This window comes from Rattus norvegicus, chromosome 12 (genome assembly GCF_036323735.1).
Source record: "Rattus norvegicus strain BN/NHsdMcwi chromosome 12, GRCr8, whole genome shotgun sequence".
Lineage (NCBI taxonomy): Eukaryota > Metazoa > Chordata > Mammalia > Rodentia > Muridae > Rattus > Rattus norvegicus.
Window position 1 is genome coordinate 38,521,047 of NC_086030.1, and position 8,919 is coordinate 38,529,965.

An 8,919-nucleotide genomic window follows, 5' to 3' on the forward strand; every position below is an offset into this window, starting at 1 on the left:
CAACACAGAATTGGTGTGCAGTATTTGTTAATCCATGTTAGTCAAGAAATTAAAGTTTTAAAGATGCGAGCACTTTTATTTTAATAAAGTGCCTTATAACAAGTCCATTGTATGCTATTTGCTCATTATCCCTTTGAGGTCTTGTTCAGCAGGGGCTAAGACAGCTCAGGCCTTTAATCCCAGCACTTAGGAGACAGGCAGGTTTATGGCAGTTATAGGCCAGTCTCAAAAAAAAAAAAGACCCTGAAAACACCTTCGTGAAGCTGAGACTTGAGTGATCTCTCCAGCCTGTTAGCTAGAGCTCTGCTTTGTGGTGGGTGTTTATGTAAGGGACACCCAGCTACAGTGATGGTGAATCACACAGATCTACATAACTACCAGATGCTGAAAGACACTTGGTGTAATACTTACAAATGAAATAGAAGTCTGCGATGATGTGGCTGTTAAAATTCCCTCTTGAAAGGTGCACTCTGACAGAAGCAGGCAGATCTCTGAGTTTGCCGCCAACCTGGCCTAGAGTGACTGCCAGGATATACACAGAAACCCTGTCTGCAAGAACCAGTCAATACCCTCTTGGAGAAAGGGCAGAAGGGCTCAGATGCTGGCATCCCATCCAGCCCTAAAGAGACAAAGACAAAAAGATTGCCTCAGGCCAGCTTAGGCTACAGGTAAGCCTTGGAAAAGGCCTTTGGGATGTGGTTAAATGTCCACTCTTGCCAACCGGTGGATTTGATCTCCAGCACCACATAAACAGGAATGCATGATATCTCAAATGTCTTGGAAGACCGTTTTAGACAACCATTCCCACAGATACTTAATGCTTGAGGCACCAAAGAAGACAATCACTTAACTACCCCCCTGCCCCCCCCACACACACACAGTCCATTGGTGGCGTGATGTCACACATGGCTAAGTCTTCTACTTAGACTACTATGGTCTGATCTGGAAGTACAGACAGCCACTGAAAGAACATAGGCTTTCCTTCGTTTAATTGGATTAAGTGACAACACACACACACACCCCAATGACATTTCTTTTTTAAAGATTTATTAGCTTTTTGTTGTTGCTTTTGGTTTTTTCAATGATTTTTAAATTTTTTTTTTCTTTTTTTTCGGAGCTGGGGACCAAACCCAGGGCCTTGCGCTTGCTAGGCAAGCGCTCTACCACTGAGCTAAATCCCCAACCCTTAAAATTTTTTAGAATTATTTATATTTATGAGTACACTGTAACTGACTTCAGACACACCAGAAGAGGGCATCAGATCTCATTACAAATGGTTGTGAGCTGGGCTTGGGGATTTAGCTCAGTGGTAGAGCACTTGCCTAGCAAGCGCAAGGCCCTGGGTTCGGTCCCCAGCTCCGAAAAGAAGAAAACAAATGGTTGTGAGCCACCTTAAGGGTTAATAACTTAGAAGGGGCCACAGGTGGCCTGAGGAACTTGCTGGGGTTAACTGGATAATATCAAAAGTAGGGACAGCCCTGGGGTCAACATGTCAGTAGACCCTCCTTTGAGAGCTGATAATGATAAGGACTCCCATCAAAAGGTTATTATGGTTTTTTGGGGTTTTTTGTTTGTTTGTTTGTTTTTTGGGGGTTTTTTTTTGGTTTTTTGTTTGTTTGTTTGTTTGTTTGTTTGTTTTCCGGAGCTGGGGACTGAACCCAGGACCTTGCGCTTGCTAGGCAAGCACTCTACCACTGAGCTAAATCCCCAACCCCCTTTTTTTTTTTTTCTATTCTGTTTTTCGGAGCTGGGGACCGAACCCAGGGCCTTGCACTTGCTAGGCAAGCGCTCTACCACTGAGCCAAATCCCCAACCCTGGTTGTTTTGTTTTGAAAGCAAAACCTAAGTCCACAGACTGAAATCTTCCCATCAAAAAGATCCCTTTTCTGTCCTATAAAACCCCAAACCCCAATCTCAGTTTCCCACTCTGAAAACTGTTATATGTTTTTCTGATGAGACGGTATGCCTCTGTAGAGATCAGTCTTTATCTATGAATCTTGCCCCCATTATAAAGGTATCTTTTATTCTCCTGTGGTGAATGTAAGCCTTACTCTCTTTGCTATCCTAGGTCTAGTCCTGGAAGCTTCTAGCTTCCATACAATGTAACCTAGGCCTAGAGTATTTTCAACCTCTCAGACCCAATGCTGACTAAGTTCACCTTTTCTAGTTCTTTCCAAACTCTGGTCCCAAGCTAATTCATTCAAAATGGACTTCTGTGACTGAATTTGATTTGCTTGCCCTCAGCTAACTAGGACAATCTGTTCTAATCTTGTGTCTAGCCTGTTCTTTTCTCTGCAATCTATACAACTATCTCAAAACTGCCTCCTTCCTCCGTCCCTCTCACCCTCCCCCTTACCTTTCTGCTTTCCTCTTGAGAGTTGGGAGTATCCTATCCTGTCAAATCTTTCTCCGATTTGTCACTTGGCCTTTCAATCTCTGGGGTCACTGTGTGATCAAATACCCTGCAACACTCCATCAATCTCTATCTGTCAGGTCCAAAAGGCAGTCCAAAAATCCAGAAATGAGCTCAACTGGGACAAGAGGATTTCTGGCAGTTAGATAAAAGCCAACATTCCTCTGGACCAAAAAGAATCATTTTCCTTCTGGCATAAGGGGCAGACAGCTACCTGTAGTGCTTCTCACTCCATCAAAGCACATGCTAGAATCACAAGTACCTGTACCTGTTACACATTTCAAAATCCAGTCTAGCTAGTGTCCTAGCCTTTACCACCTCTCCCTTCTCTCTAGCTCATTGACTTCCCTCCCTCCAGCTACTCAGAATAACTGCTCTTCATTTATTCATTCGTTCATTCATTCGTTCGTTCATTCATTCATTCGTTCATTCATTCATTCGTTCATTCGGGCTGTTCGCTCCATGCTCCACTCGTGCTCTTTCAATGCTTTCTCTATTCTCCATCTCCTGCTATTCTCCCAGCACTTGCAAGACATCCCTGGTCATGTCTAGCCTGCTGGCCATGTTCTTCCTGTTCGGCATACTTTTCTCTCTGCTCTGGCCTCTTCTGGAACGGACACAGGATATTTGATCACACTAGGCACCCTGAGATTGTGCTATTTATTTAAAAAACCTGGTTTTCGTTGTGTGGCTCAGCCTTAGCTCACACCTTTTTTTTTTTTTTTTTTTGGTTCTTTTTTGGTTCTTTTTTTCAGAGCTGGAGACTGAACCCAGGCAGGGCCTTGCGCTTCCTAGGCAAGCACTCTCTCTACCACTGAGCTAAATCCCCAACCCCTAGCTCCTTTAATCCAGGAGCTTTGTGCTTGAATATTGTAAACTGGATTATTTTAAATAAAGTCACCCATAGGTCAAGAGGAAGAGCAAGCAACCAGTTGACTGGAAGTGAACACAGGATTATTAAAGAAAAAAAAACATAGATAGTAAGGGGGAGTCAGGAGGTCAGACAGACACGCAGAAAGTAGAAGGGAGAGGCATTCAGTTTGAAGGGAGTTTTTGGGGGCTGGGGATTTAGCTCAGTGGTAGAGCGCTTACCTAGGAAGCGCAAGGCCCTGGGTTCGATCCCCAGCTCCGAAAAAAAGAACCAAAAAAAAAAAAAAAAAAAAAAGAAGGGAGTTTTTGAAATGGCTGAGGAGGAAGGACAGCTGGGTGCTCTCTCTGCCTCTCCGAGCTAGCAGGCTTTCACCCCAGCATCTGGCTCCAGAGTCTTCATTGGTAATATCAAATAATTGAGATTTTGTTTAAAAACAACACAGATGCTGTTCTCTCCTTCATATTCCCAATTAAAAACTTTCCTCTTAACCATACTACAGATCCGTCATGTCATTTTAGACACTGACAAGACTGAGGTGGGGGGGGGGGAGAACATGGGAAGTGAAATGGTGTTGGAGCAACTGCCAGTCACCCATGTTCCTTTTTTTTTTTAAAGATTTATTTATTTTATATATATGTAAGTACACTATAGCTGTCTTCAGACACACCAGAAGAGGGCATCAGATCTCATTACAGATGGTTGTGAGCCACCATGTGGTTGCTGGAAATTGAACTCAGGACCTCTGGAAGAGCAGTCGGTGCTCTTAACCACTGAGCCATCCCTCCAGCCCCCATGTTCCTTTAAGTAATGCCTCTTGCACCCACCTTTTAGCCAAGCTGAACTTAATTCTTTTTTTTAGTCTTGTAGCCCCTTACCTATTAGGGGTAAACAGCCATTGATTTCCTCTCCCCTAGGAATGTGCCAGAGTGTGTGCTGTTAGCTTTTGACTAGTGTGTATGATACTAGTCCTGAGTTTAATACCCAACACCACTAAAAAAGACTTAAAAGCAAAGAAGCAAAAAGAAAACAAAAAACAGGGGCTGGGGATTTAGCTCAGTGGTAGAGCGCTTACCTAGGAAGCGCAAGGCCCTGGGTTCGGTCCCCAGCTCCGAAAAAAAGAACCAAAAAAAAAAAAAAAAAAAAAAAGAAAAGAAAAAGAAAAAGAAAACAAAAAACAAAAACCTGGGCTGGAGAGATGGCTCAGTGGTTAAGAGCACTGACTGCTCTTCCAGAGGTCCTGAGTTCAATTCCCAGCAATCATATGGTGGCTCCCAACCATCTGTAATGGGATCCGATGCTCCCTTCCGGTGTGTCTGAAGACAGCTCCAGTGACATTGTACTCACATACATAAAATAAATGTTTAAAAAAACAACCTTCTCAATGTCTAGATCTCTATGGGCTTGTAGCATAAATTACCTCAGGGTATCAAGTCAAATTAAAACCATCTGCATTCCCCAAACATTTCACTACCCCATTTATCTCAAATGAACACTTATTTAACCACTTTAAGTCAGAACTCCATCAACTACATATTTCCTTTTCTCTTAATCTATGTATGTTCCTTTTTTATCTTTTAAACATTTTCTACGTTTACAGACTTATTTCTCATATCACTATTATTGTTGCCTATAATCCAAGCTTGCTTCCCCTACCCCATTTCTACACTGGAGAGTAAAAACGCTCAGGGCTCCTTACAAATCAGAAACCTTCAGTTACTGAGCTGCAGTCTCTCAGACTCACCCATGCCCCCCACAAGCTAGAGTTTCCTACTTTACTATGAAAACCTACCAATCTGTTTGTTGGACTCCGTTCAATTCTTGTTCTAGTTCCAGTCTGTTCTCTAGCCTTTCATCAAGACACAGCTACTCTCGTAGCACCTGTTTTAAATGTTTAAATGACTTTAGCTCATAGGCAATCCAGGAGAACTTGGCCAATGTAGCAAGGTCATTTCGCTGCATTTTGCTTTCCCACCCTACTTACGGCTTTGACAAACCCAGATCTTCATTTTCTTCTCTGTACTTGGGCCATGCATTTGTTCATTTAATCTTTCACATTTCGGTTCTTCATTGACACTAACGGTACTTTTTTTTCTTTTTTTACTTTTCTACCATTTTTTTTTTAAGGGGGGAAAGATAGACAGGATGTTTCTCGTAGCTCAGGCTCATCTCAAACACGGTCTGGTCTCTCTAAAGATAGCCTTGATTCCTGTTTCTCGCCATGAGTGTGCCGAGGACCACATGTCCTGAGAACTTCCTGGTGGTGTGGGTTTCACTCTGCCCTCAGGGTCATCTCATCCCTCATCATCAGGGGAATTGTAGGAAAACTCTGAGGGGGTTTCCAGTCCCTCACTGGGCAGTGTCTTTGGCACATAAAACAATAGGAACTGATGTTTTTCAAGCATTGCTGCTGGAGCAGATTAATGATTCAACCACCACCCTCAGAATGGACTTAGAGACGTAGATTGTCCCAGTGACCACCACCATTAGAAAGAAGTTGAAGGAGGTTGGGGATTTAGCTCAGTGGTAGAGCGCCTGCCTAGCAACCGCAAGGCCCTGGGTTCGGTCCCCAGCTCCGAAAAAAAAAAAAAAAAGAAGTTGAAGATGTATCTTGTTAGTAAAAGTTAGGTTAACTAGCGGCTTTGATGTAGAAAATTTGGGGGAACGATTTGAAATCCAGAAAGGCACACTTTCGATAGTTGAGCCAGGGGTTTTTTTGAGGTCGGGGAACAAGAACAATGGCAGCCCAAGCTAGTACTTGGCTTAGGTGACTTTCTTGCAAAAAGCTGGGTTGGTGATCAAGGTGTTAATTTCTTGTACCTATTTTTACCCTCATCTTCCTGATAGGATTTAATAAATAATTGTTGGCGAGTGGGTGTACACCGTGAGGATTTAAAGTAGCAAGGAGGGGTTGGGGATTTAGCTCAGTGGTAGAGCGCTTGCCTAGCAACCGCAAGGCCCTGGGTTCGGTCCCCAGCTCTGAAAAAAAGAAAAAAGAAAAAGAAGAAAAAAAAAAGTAGCAAGGACTGATTGTGGGAAGGTGGTGGTAGCCTAGGACTTTAACCCCAGTATCCGGGAGGCTGAGGTAGGTAGAGCTTGTGGGTGAGTTTGAGGCCAGCCTGGTCTACAGTTAGTTCCAGGACAGCCAGGGCTACACAGTGAAACCCCGTCTGTGCACACACACACACACACACACACACACACACACACACACGTTTAGATTTCTGATTTTTTTTTTTAAAGATTTATTTAGGGGGCTGGAGAGATGGCTCAGAGGTTAAGAGCACTGAATGCTCTTCCAGAGGACTTGAGTTCAATTCCCAGCAACCACATGGTGGCTCACAACCATCTATAATGGGACTGATGCCCTCTTCTGGTGTGTCTGAAGATAGCTACAGTGTACGCATATACATTAAATAATAAATAAATCTTAAAATTATTTTTAAAAAGATTTATTTATTTTACATGTATGAGAATACTATAGCTATCTTCAGACACCAGAAGAGGGCATCGGATCCCATTACAGATGGTTGGGAGCCACCATATGATTGCTGGGAATTGAACTCAGGACCTCTGGAAGAGCAGTCAGTACTCTTAACTGCTGAGCCATCTCTCCAGCCCCCTCTGACTTTTTTATTAATCATTTTATCCGTTTACTTTTCAAATGATATCCCCCTTTCCAGTTATCCCTCCACAAATCCCTCCTCCCCTTTGCCTCTATGAAGGTGCTCCTTCACCCACTCACCTACTCCTGCCTCACTGTTCTAGTGTCCCCCTAAGCTAGGGCATCAAGCCTCCACAGGACCAAGGACCTCCCTTCTCTTTGATGTCAGATAAGGCCATCCTCTGCTACATGGAGCCTTGGATCTCTCCATGTGTATTTTTTTTTTTCCGGAGCTGGGACCCGCTCTACCGCTGAGCTAAATCCCCAGTCTCCATGTGTATTCTTTGATTGGTCATTTAGTTCTTGGAAGTTTTGGGTGGTCTGGTTAGTTGATTTTGTTCTTTGTATGGGGCTGCCCTTCAGGTTCCTTCTGTCCTTCCCCTAGCTCTTCCATTGGGGTCCCCAGGCTCAGTCCGATGGTTGTAGATTTCTTTTTTCTTTTTCTTCTTCTTCTTTCTTTTTCGGAGCTGGGGACCGAACCCAGGCCCTTGCATTTGCTAGGCAAGCGCTCTACCACTGAGCTAAATCCCCAACCCCAAGATTTTTTTTAAGATAAATAAAATAATTGATCCTTTTATTATAACTGCAAATTGCAACCTGGTAGTACCGAGATCTGGCTGAGAAAAAATAGCTTGCTTCACTTTGTTTATCTATAACAATTTACTTAACCCCCCCCCCCCCCGCCATAACGCCTAAGACTTTTAAAGGTATTGGGGAACATGCTGCATTTTTTTTGTTCTTTTACTTATTATAATCATTCACTTAAAAAATGTAGCCACATTGTGATTTTTGTACTAGTTTTGGGAGATTTTGCTGGAAGATATTGAAAGAATAAAGATTTTAAACTATCCCCCACTGACCCTGCTGTGAGGACAAGTGCACCTCACAGCAAATAATAACATAACATGTTTTGGGGATGTAGCCTGGCTATAGGCACCACAAACCATCTGACCTCGATAAGGCCTGACTCAACAGTCCTGAGAAAAATGAGAATTAGGGCCAGCTTGCCCCAGAAGCAGGGTGGCCTAGAGTTGAACTGAGCCCAAGTTACAAACCAATGAAATTGCTTTGTGTGACTGTTGCTAACTGCCTATGTAATTTTCCCTATAAATCCCTTCCCCTAATTGGGCTCGGGGTTGACTCCTCTGTCTCCTGTGTGAGATAAGTGTCCTCCCCAGAGCTCTGGTTCCTCAAGTACACCTCTTGTTTATTACGTCAAGACCGGTTTCTCGTGAGTTCTTGGGGGTTGCATTGTCTCGAGATTTGAGTGGGGAGCTTCCCTACCCTGGTGGTCTTTCAATATAAGCTACTAGAGAAATAATAAAGTTGTTGAAGCTTTTTAAAGCCTTGCCTCCCCACGTGGTGTGTGTGTGTGTGTGTGTGTGTGTGTGTGTGTGTGTGTGTGTGTGTGTGTGTGTGTACGCGTGCTTGCGTGCTTGCTTGCTTAACATTAATCACCAACCCCTCCTTGGATCACTGACTACACTGCAGGAACTGGCCTCTGACAGAGACCACAACCATCCTGACATTATTATTCGTTACAGGTTATAATTTCTTGTGATTTTAACATGTGATGACGAATATCCATCCAAACCCAACTGGATATGAAAGCAGAAACATAATAAAAGGTTTTCTGATTTGTTTTTTCCTTCCCGTCCCTGATTGGCGTTCATGAGGATACATATATTACTTTGCCCTAGCGACGTGCCCCACGCATTAAAAGTAGTCAATATATGGTGAATGAATGAATGATGAACCTATAAAAAGCCTCCTTAGAGAAATCTAAGTGTAATAACCTAATCTTTCATTCATTTACAAACGAAATAAGCAAAATAAAGTATGTCTAAGAGTACACATGTCATCTGCGGCAAAAGTAGAATTCCTGTTTTCTCTTTTCGACATTGGGCAACCGCACCACAACTTGTCAAAGCCATATATCCGGCTTTGATTCTTCAGCTTTGGATGCCTAACGGA